At 47.1% G+C, this 10598-nt stretch overlaps 1 protein-coding gene across 1 annotated transcript in view; it reads left to right on the top strand.

Moving 5' to 3' along the window:
• Window positions 1–1046: 1046 nt before the first annotated feature.
• Window positions 1047–10598, top strand: part of LOC129693874 (UPF0687 protein C20orf27 homolog) — a 100629-nt gene continuing 91077 nt past the window's right edge. The window contains exon 1 of the mRNA XM_055630618.1: window positions 1047–1306. The gene's annotated coding sequence lies outside the window, so the exon portion shown is untranslated. The remainder of the gene's footprint in view (window positions 1307–10598) is intronic.

Here is a 10598-nt window from a genome sequence, read left to right as displayed (position 1 = left end):
ACCCTTCCTGCTTATCTACTCTCAGCTATTTCTCAGGCCTCAGTCTAAATCAATTATCCCTATTAACCCCTTCCTCACAACGCTGTATCACTCTATAACTGCTCGTCAAAGCTGCATGTTTTTATAGGGTAACGTGAATACAAGAACCAACTCAGTTCCTTTGAACATTCGTATTTCCAACTAGTATTTTTCAGTTTTGATGTTTGTGAACGTATAGGGTGATTTCACCAAAGGTCAAATGAGCGTAGATCGCCCCTCACGTGACCGGAAATTTTAACTGGAGGACATATGTCAGATCGGTACATGTAAGTGAATGGGGAAACACGCACTTTCCCACCAGTTAAAAACATGGAAAACGGCCGATTTTTGAGCTGAAATTTTCTGTGCTAGTCGGGGTGACCGTGAAGCACAGCGACCTAAATTTTCAGGCAAAAAAAAAAGATAGAAAGTAAGGTCATTACAAGAGGGAACTGAAGGTAGAAAGCAGCGGAAGTGAACAGCTGACATTTGCCGTGGAGATTTTAAGATCCAAAATATCGGGAATTAACACGTTTGCTCGCTGAATTTCATCAAAAGTAGATCACCCCGACTAGCACAGAAAATTTCAGCTCAAAAATCGGCCGTTTTCCATGTTTTTAACGGGTGGGAAAGTGCGTGTTTCCCCATTCACTTACATGTACCGATCTGACATATGTCCTCCAGTTAAAATTTTCGGTCACGTCAGGGGGGGATCTACGCTCATTTGACCTTTGGTGAAATCACCCTATTTCTTGAACCCTAATCCAGTTTAGAATGCCAAGTATGTAGGAACTGCAGATGCTGGTTTACACCTAGGATAGACAAAAAATGCTGGAGTAACTCAGCCTGTCAGTCAGCATCTCTCGATAGAAGGAATGGGTAAAATTTCGGGCCGAGACCCTTCTTCAAACCCGAAACGTCACCCATTCCTTCTCTCCACAGATGCTGCCTGACCGCTGAGTTACTCCAGCATTTGGTGTCTTTCTTTGGTGTAAACCAGCTACTGCAGTTCCTTCCTACACGTGGTAAAGGGCAACAAACGCGCAGGCCTGTGCACAGCCTGCATCTTCTGGGTGCATTTACACGTGTGCATGTAACCGAGCAAGAAAGAGAATGTAAAACTTTCTGCAAATCTTTGCTGCAAAGTGCAAGTGAGAGGCGGGGGATCCGGGACCGGCTGTCAATCATCGCCACGTCCCCGGAGTGCTGGAACGTGGCCCGGGACAGGGAATGCGGAAGTGCGGTTTGCCGCCAGCCATTGCTTGACTGCATCTTTAGAGCAACGCACGTGAGTGTCTGACATATACCCCAGTAATGCAGTGAAATGCAAGCTTTGTAGAATGCATGCTGCTTTCCATGTACTGTGCATACACGCAGCATAATCTGCCGTCACGCAAAACTGGAGGGCGTTATTTTAATTCCTGATGAAAATCTGAAGTGGAAGTTATTTAAAGTGTGCAGCATTTTGTTTACAAATCCACATGGCGTCAAGAAAGAAGCAGCATTCTCCGATTTTTAATTTCGTTCCAATATCTTTACGGCCAATAGTTTGCAAAACCTAAAAGTGTCATAAAATGTAATTCAAATAACAAATAGTATTTTTGAAAAGCTCCAGGTTGTGCCTCCCCCCCTCCCCCCTGATTATTCCTGTCCTGAGATTGATACTCTGGATTTGAATCTGCCTTATTCCGGTGTTCCTTGTTCCTCTTTCATGCTTTCACAATGTGACAGCTGCTTGCTTCAGAATGAGTTTTGTCATTTTGCAACAGGCCTTCACTAAAAACTCTTCTTGGTTTCTACTTCTTTAGAACTTGGACTGCACAGGAACAGGCCCTTTGGCCCACAATGCCTGTGTTGAACATGATGCCAAGTTCAACAAATCTATCTGCTCATGATCCCCTGATTCTTAGTCAATGCCTCGACCCGAAACGTCACGCATTAATTCCTTCTTTCCAGAGATTCTGCCTGTCGCACTGAGTTACTCCAGCATTTTGTGTCTATCATATCTATGCCGAACTCGATGCCAAAACCGATTCTTATCTGCCGGCACATAATCCATATCTCTCCATGCCCTGCATATCCATGCTTCTATCTAAAAGCTTATTGTATTGCACTGTATCTGTATCTGCACTGTTTAGGGTGATTTCACGAAAGGTCACTGGAGCGTAGATCCGCACCCACGTGACCGAAAATCTCAAGTGGAGGACATGCTAGACATCCGGTACATGTTAGTGGATGGGAAAACACGCACTTTCCCACCCGTTAAAAACATAGAAAACGGCCAGGTTTTGATCTGCAATTTACTGTGCCAGTCGGGGTGACCGTGAGGCACAGCTACCTAGATTTACAGTCAATAATGCCTTACTTTTGATGAAATTCAGCGAGCAAACGCGATAATTCCTGATATTTTGGACCTTTAAATCTCCACGGCAAATGTCCGCTGTTCACTTCCGCTGGATTGGCACCTTCAGCTCCCTCTTTAATTTACCTTAGTTTCTATCTCTTTTTTTTTACTGTAAATTTAGGTAAGAACTTAATTGTCCTATCAGGGACACATGACAATAAACTCTCTTGAATCTTCTTCAGACTGGTTAGGGATAGAAACATAGAAACATAGAAAATTAGGTGCAGGAGTAGGGCCATTCGGCCCTTCGAGCCTGCACCGCCATTCAATATGATCATTGGCTGATCATCCAACTCAGTATCCCGTACCTGCCTTCTCTCCATACCCCCTGATCCCCTTAGCCACAAGGGCCCACATCTAACTCCCTCTTAAATATAGCCAATGAACTGGCCTCAACTACCCTCTGTGGCAGAGAGTTCCAGAGATTCACCACTCTCTGTGTGAAAAAAGTTCTTCTCACTCTCGGTTTTAAAGGATTTCCCCCTTATCCTTAAGCTGTGACCCCTTGTCCTGGACTTCCCCAACATCGGGAACAATCTTCCTGCATCTAGCCTGTCCAACCCCTTAAGATTTTGTAAGTTTCTATAAGATCCCCTCTCAATCTCCTAAATTCTAGAGAGTATAAACCAAGTCTATCCAGTCTTTCTTCATAAGACAGTCCTGACATCCCAGGAATCAGTCTGATGAACCGTCTCTGCACTCCCTCTATGGCAATAATGTCCTTCCTCAGCTTTGGAGACCAAAACTGTACGCAATACTCCAGGTGTGGTCTCACCAAGACCCTGTACAATTGCAGTAGAACCTCCCTGCTCCTATACTCAAATCCTTTTGCAATGAAAGCTAACATACCATTCGCTTTCTTTACTGCCTGCTGCATCTGCATGCCTACCTTCAATGACTGGTGTACCATGACACCCAGGTCTCGCTGCATCTCCCCCTTTCCCAATCGGCCACCATTTAGATAATAGTCTGCTTTCCCGTTTTTGCCACCAAAATGGATAACCTCACATTTATCCACATTATACTGCATCTGCAGGGAAACAAAATATATAGATGGTGATGTGGAGAGATAAAGAACAGTGAATGAAAGATATACAAAAAAGTAATGATGATAAAGGAAACAGGCCAATGTTGGCTGTTCGTAGGGTGAAAATGAGAAGCTGGTGCAACTTGGGTGGGGGAGGGATAGTGAGAGAGGGAATGCCGGGGTTACCTGAAGTGAGAGAATTCAATATTCACACCACTTGGCTGTAACTGCCCAAGCAAAATATGAGATGCTGTTCCTCCAATTTGCATTTAGCCTCACTCTGACAATAGCAGAGGCCTAGGACAGAAAGGTCTGTGTGGGAATGGGAAAGAGAATTAAAGTGTTTAGCAACCGGTTGATCAGGTTGGTTCAGGCGGGCTGAGCGAAGTTGTTCCATGAACCGATTGCCCAGTCTCTGTATTGTCTCGCCGATGTATAAGAGTCCACATCTTGAACAATGGATACAGTAGATGAGGTTGGAGGAGGTACAAGCGAATCTCTGCCTAACCTGAAAGGACTGTCGGGGTCCCTGGACAGAGTCGAGAGAGGAGGAGTCTTTCGACTTGAACAAAAACATGTGCGGGAAAGATGAAGGGGGAAGAGGCTGTTACACACGAGCAACCCCACCGTCTCGGCCGCACGAGCTGGACTCCAATAGCACGGTTAGACGTTACGGCTGGAAACTCCCTTGGTTTCCGTGCTTTGACGTGCAAGCAATGTGTGTAATAGCTCCGGCCTTGAGGGCTGTGAAGGCCAAGTCAGTGGATATTTTTAAGGCAGAGATAGATTCTCGACTAGAATGGGTGTCAAAGTTTATGGAGAGAAGGAAGGAAAATGAGATTAGGAGGCAGAGATCAGCCATGATTAATTGGCGGAGTAGACTTGATGGGCCGAATGGCATAATACTATTCCATAACGTGAACTTGTGACTGTGACATCAGTGAACGTACAACAAGTGGGAGGACAACTGTTCCACGCTGAGTGTAAAACATTAGGCAGCGACTGTTTATAGACGGTTGTATTTTTAGGCTTTGGTCCTGACCCTATTTAATTGTCCCATCTATTCTCGTCTATTCCCAGTGTGGAAGCTTGTTGCCGAAGATCGACACAAAACCGAAGATAGACACAAAATGCCAGAGTAACTCAGCGGGACAGGCAGCATCTCTAGAGAGAAGGAATGAGTGTCATTTTGGGACATGATCCGAAACATCACCCATTCCTTCTCTCCAGAGATGCTGTCTATCCCGCTGAGTTACTCCGGCATTTTGTGTCTATCTTCGTATTGCACCATCAAACCGCTGCTGAGATCTAAACTAATTGAAGAGCAGGAATCACTACAAAATAAGGAAAAAGATTAGTGTTAGCAAAGCACTTTGTGCAGCATCGAATGATCCAAGGAGTGCAATGGCCACTCCTCGATATCGTAAACCTGGGCGTTCCAGTTGTGACGCAGCCCAGGCCGTCATGCAAACCAACCTCCCTTCCATTGATAGACACAAAACCAGTATCCGCAGTTCCTTCATGCACATTTCTCCCTTCCTTTGACTCCATCTTCACCTCGCGCGACAAGGCCACCAGCATAATCAAGGACCATTATCAATCCCCCCCCTCCCCCCCCCCCCGGCCACAACCCTCTTCTCCCCTCTCTCCACCCAAGCAAGAGGTTCAGAATTGTGAAAATGCACACCTCCAGATTCAATGACAGTTTCTTCCCAGCTGTTGTCAGGCAACTGAACCATCTTATCACCAACTATAGAGTTTTCCTGACCTCCCATCTCCTCATTGAAGACCCTTGGACTATCGTTAATCAGACTTCCCTGGACTTTAATCTTGCACTAAACATTATTCACTTTATCCTGTATCTGTACACTGTGGATGGCTCTATTGTAATCTTTTGTGTAGGAAGGAACTGCAGATGCTGGATTAAACCGAAAATAGACACAAAAGCTGTAGTAGGTCTTTTCCCATGCTGGATGGTGGTGGCCAGTCAGTAACGACGATGGCAGGCTTGTGCAGTCTCCATTGAATTGAATTGAATCCTTTATTTGTCATTCAGACCTTTCGTCATTCAGATAATTCTGGTGAGTTCTGACATGGCTCGCGAGTTGTAGAGAAGAGGGCTACACAAAAAAACTGTGCGTGAGTGAGTTTAAGATGAAGAAGCTGTCGCACTGTACCAACCTCACCCTCTCGGCCGCAGACGTCAGAGTCCAGTGGTATGAAAAATCATCACGGCTGGAGACACCTTGGCCGAAGTGGATGGCCATGTCGGTCTTTAGTGCTGTGACTAGCCCTTCGCATTCCACAGTGCGTTCCTGCGTCGCCTTTCCAGCCGTGGGTTCATAAAGATCTCTTCCACCTGGTCCGCCAAAGCAGACTTTCCATGAAGGATGAGCACGTCCCACAGGTTGAACCTGACTACATAGTACCAGTTGCAAAGCTATGCCTTGATCTGACAATACACTCGGTTCACGTGACAATAATTAAACTAAACTAAACCAATGTTGGAAACCCAGTGGCTAATCAGGACGCAGAGAGTTCCCACATAGGGCAGTGGGTCGGGGTTGTGGAAGAAGGTTAGTGATTCACACAGAGGGTGGTGGGTGTATGGAACGAGTGGCCCGAGGAGCAAGTTGAGGCAGGTCGGCACAATATGCCGGAGTAAACTCAGCAGGCCAGGCTCTCTGGAGTGAAGGAATGGGTGGCATTTCGGGTCGACTGAGAGTCATGGGTGTGGGCGGTACAGAGATAAGGAAGTGTAAGTTGTGAAAACTAGACAAATGGAGATCATGGAAAATGCAGGATAGATCATTGTTAGTTGGGCAAAGGTAAGGCAGGTACCGTAATAATGTTTGAAATACATTTGGACAGGTACATGGATAGAAACATAGAAATTAGGTGCAGGAGTAGGCCATTCGGCCCTTCAAGCCTGCACCGCCATTCAATATGATCATGGCTGATCATCCAACTCAGTATCCCGTACCTGCCTTCTCTCCATACCCTCTGATCCCCTTAGCCACAAGGGCCACATCTAACCCTCTTAAATATAGCCAATGAACTGGCCTCGACTACCCGCTGTGGCAGAGAGTTCCAGAGATTCACCACTCTCTGTGTGAAAAAAGTTCTTTTCATCAGGTCGGTTTTAAAGGATTTCCCCCTTATCCTTAAGCTGTGACCCCTTGTCCTGGACTTCCCCAACATCGGGAACAATCTTCCTGCATCTAGCCTGTCCAACCCCTTAAGAATTTTGTAAGTTTCTATAAAGATCCCCCCTCAATCTTCTCAACTCTAGCGAGTACAAGCCGAGTCCATCCAATGTTTCTTCGTATGAAAGTCCTACCATCCCAGGAATCAGTCTGGTGAACCTTCCTGCACTCCCTCTATGGCAATAATGTCCTTCCTCAGATTTGGAGACCAAAACTGTACGCAATACTCCAGGTGTGGTCTCACCAAGACCCTGTACAACTGCAGTAGAACCTCCCTGCTCCTATACTCAAATCCTTTTGCTATGAAAGCTAACAAACCATTCGCTTTCTTCACTGCCTGCTGCACCTGCATGCCTACTTTCAATGACTGGTGTACCATGACACCCAGGTCTCGCTGCATCTCCCCTTTTCCTAGTCGGCCACCATTTAGATAATAGTCTGCTTTCCTGTTTTTGCCACCAAAATGGATAACCTCACATTTATCCACATTATACTGCATCAGCCAAACATTTGCCCACTCACCCAGCCTATCCAAGTCACCTTGCAGTCTCCTAGCATCCTCCTCACAGCTAACACTGCCCCCAGCTTAGTGTCATCCGCAAACTTGGAGATATTGCCTTCAATTCCCTCATCCAGATCATTAATATTTATTGTAAATAGCTGGGGTCCCAGCACTGAGCCTTGCGTTATCCCACTAGTCACTGCCTGCCATTGTGAAAAGGACTCGTTTACTCTTACTCTTTGCTTCCTGTTTGCCATCCAGTTCTCGATCCACATCAATACTGAACCCCCAATGCCGTGATAGGTTGAGAGGGATATGGGCCAAATGCTGAGCAGGTGGGACTGGTGTAGATGGGGCATCTTTGGCCCCATGTCCTCTGGTTCTTGATTCCAGAACTATTCCTCTCATGATTTTATACCCCTCATCCTCATTCTCCTGCACTGGATAAACCGTCCTAGAACATATTCATAGAGTGACACAGGCGCATTGACGGCAGCACGACTCACCTGTTACAGCGGCCCCTACAGCCTGTCTGTCTTTTTTTAAATTTTTTGTCTAGTTAAATGTAGTTGTTCGTGTTTTTTAATACTGTTTTTAACTGTGTGTATGTGGGGGGCGGGGGGGAGCGGTGGTGACTCGCTGTTGCGGCCCGACACCGGAGCTCGGAAGCTCCAGCTGCAGACCTGTGGACTGTCGGGATATCGGGAGCTCGCGGGTCCGGGTGGGAGACCGCTTTTCGGAGCTCCCGCAACGCAACTTCTCCAGCCCGTGTCGCAGGATTGGAATGACCCGGAACGGGGTCGTACATCGCCCCGGCTTTAATGGCCGCGGGACATTCCAGCACCCGCCGGGGGCTCCAACTGCATGACATTTAGACCTGGAGTGGGGCCGTACATCGCCCGTCACGGCCTAAAATGGCCGTGGGACTCACCATCGCCCGCTGGGGGTTTCCTCAGATTAGGAGACCAAAACTGTACGCAATACTCCAGGTGTGGTCTCACCAAGACCCTGTACAACTGCAGTAGAACCTCCCTGCTCTTATACTCAAATCCTTTTGCTATGAATGCTTACATACCATTCGCTTTCTTCACTGCCTGCTGCACCTGCATGCCTACTTTCAATGATTGGTGTACCATGACACCCAGGTCTCGTTGCATCTCCCCCTTTCCCAATCAGCCACCATTCAGATAATAGTCTACTTTCCTGTTTTTTCCACCAAAGTGGATAACCTCACATTTATCCACATTATACTGCATCTGCCATGCATTTGCCCACTCACCCAAACTTTCCAAGTCACCTTGCAGCCTCCTAGCATCCCCCTCACAGCTAACACTGCCCCCCAGCTTCGTGTCATCCGCAAACTTGGAGATATTGCATTCAATTCCCTCGTCCAAATCATTAATATATATCGTAAATAGCTGGGGTCCCAGCACTGAGCCTTGCGGTACCCCACTAGTCACTGCCTGCCATTCTGCCCGTTTACTCCTACTCTTTGCTTCCTGTTTGCCAGCCAGTTCTCTATCCACATCAATACAGAACCCCCAATGCCGTGTGCTTTAAGTTTGTATACTAATCTCTTATGTGGGACCTTGTCGAAAGCCTTCTGAAAGTCCAGATATAACACATTGGTTTACATCTTTGGTACAAACCCACATCTGTGGTTTGTTGTTTCTGCTTTCAAGCCCTTGTTTAGCTCTGTGGCAAGTCACCTCAGCCACGTAAGATAGACACAAAATGCTGGAGTAACTCAGCGGGACAGGCAGCATCTCTGGAGAGAAGGAATGGGTGACGTTTCGGGTCGTCACCCGTCTTCAGACTGAGAGTCGGGGGAGTGAGGGACATGGAAGGGTAAGGTGTGACAACGAGGAGAAGGTGACAACGAGGCACACAAAGTAACATTTAATCAGGAGGACAGTAAAACTAGTCGGAGCCAGGGAACTGGAAGCCTGAGGATGCCTGGCGCGTGTGTGTGTGTAGCACAGGAATATTAATTACTAAAGTTAATCTTCTCCTGCAGCCTGCCTGTGGCAATTGGTGCAGAATACAAATGATGCGCTTAAAACCATCTCTGATTGTGTGGAGCAGCACTGCATGTCGGCACAATCTACAGATAAACCTAGAGACTCAAGAGTCAAGAATATTTTATTGTCTTATGTCCCAGATAGAACAATGAAATTCCTATTTACAGCAGCACAACAGAATATAGGAACAGGAAGACTTCATGTGACTGGGCACAGTGAGATTCTTTGCTTGCATACATAATGTATACAAATAGTGCCCACCTACAGCCTGACAAAGTTACCAAGTGTCGCTGGCTTCCCCTTTTGTCTCCCCCCCATTGGCCATTGTTTTTGCCCTCCTCCCTCACGGGGGGTCCTCCACGCTCTCGTCGTCGCAAACGTCTCACCGCTGTCGACGTCCCACTTAGCACCTCTGTGGCACCGATCTGTGGCTCCGTCAACACGGACTCCATCCCGCGAGGCCCCAGTTGTGACAGTCTCAGCCTCGACTATCTCCCATAGCAGCTCGTTCCATTTATCCACCACCCTCTGTGGAAAAAGTTGCCCCTCTGTTTCCCCTCTCACCCATGTCCTCTGGTTTTCAATTCCCCTAAGACTGTGCATTTACCCGATCTATTCCACTCATGATTTTATACACCTCTATAAGATCACCCCTCAGCCTCCTGCACTCCGGGGAATAAAGTCCTAGCCTTCTCAACCTCTCCCTACAGCTCAGGTTTTCTCGAGTTTTCTTATTGATTTATTGAACAAACATTAAATTCTCATCAGCATTTCTTCTTTATTTACGATTGCAGGCATACACAGGAAAGGGAAAAAGTACCATAGAACCAAGACTATTGTAATAAGCATTCTTCAAAGTCAGAGAGCCAAATAGCGTGGAAGCTAGCTCTTCGGCCCAACTTGCCCACACCGGCCAACTAGTCCTAACTGCCTGCATTTGGCTCGTCGATCATTTCACTGAACACCTCCTCTCAGTCGCCTAAACCTACCTGATCTCCCAATTGCTCAACACTTTAAATCCCCCTCCCATTCCCACATTTGTCCTTTCTGTCCTGGGCCTCCACCACTGTCAGAGGGAGGCCCAGCGCAGATTGGAGGAACAGAACCACCTGTGAACCAGTCTTCACAAGTGAGCAGGTATGTGTAGTTTCTTGACGGTGGGAGTGGGCCGACCAAGTCCAGGTGTACATGCTTGAAACGGGTGTTCGGTACAGGAAACTCATCGATAGGGGTCCTCGTGTGCCTGGAGATCTTGGATTGTTGACAAGGTAGACAAGTCTTCGCCCATAATCCAACGTCCCCGCTTGATGAAAGGCCAGATGAAACGTTTGGAGATTAGTTTTATCGTAGCCTTCTTGCCCGGATGTGATAAGTTATGCAGCGCGCTGAAAACTTCTCGACACATCATCCTAGGCACAAA

The sequence above is a fragment of the Leucoraja erinacea genome, unplaced genomic scaffold (genome assembly GCF_028641065.1).
Source record: "Leucoraja erinacea ecotype New England unplaced genomic scaffold, Leri_hhj_1 Leri_456S, whole genome shotgun sequence".
NCBI classification, from domain to species: Eukaryota; Metazoa; Chordata; class Chondrichthyes; order Rajiformes; family Rajidae; genus Leucoraja; species Leucoraja erinaceus.
The sequence above is the reverse complement of the archived record's forward strand: the minus strand, read 5'-3'. Positions and strand labels throughout refer to the sequence as shown.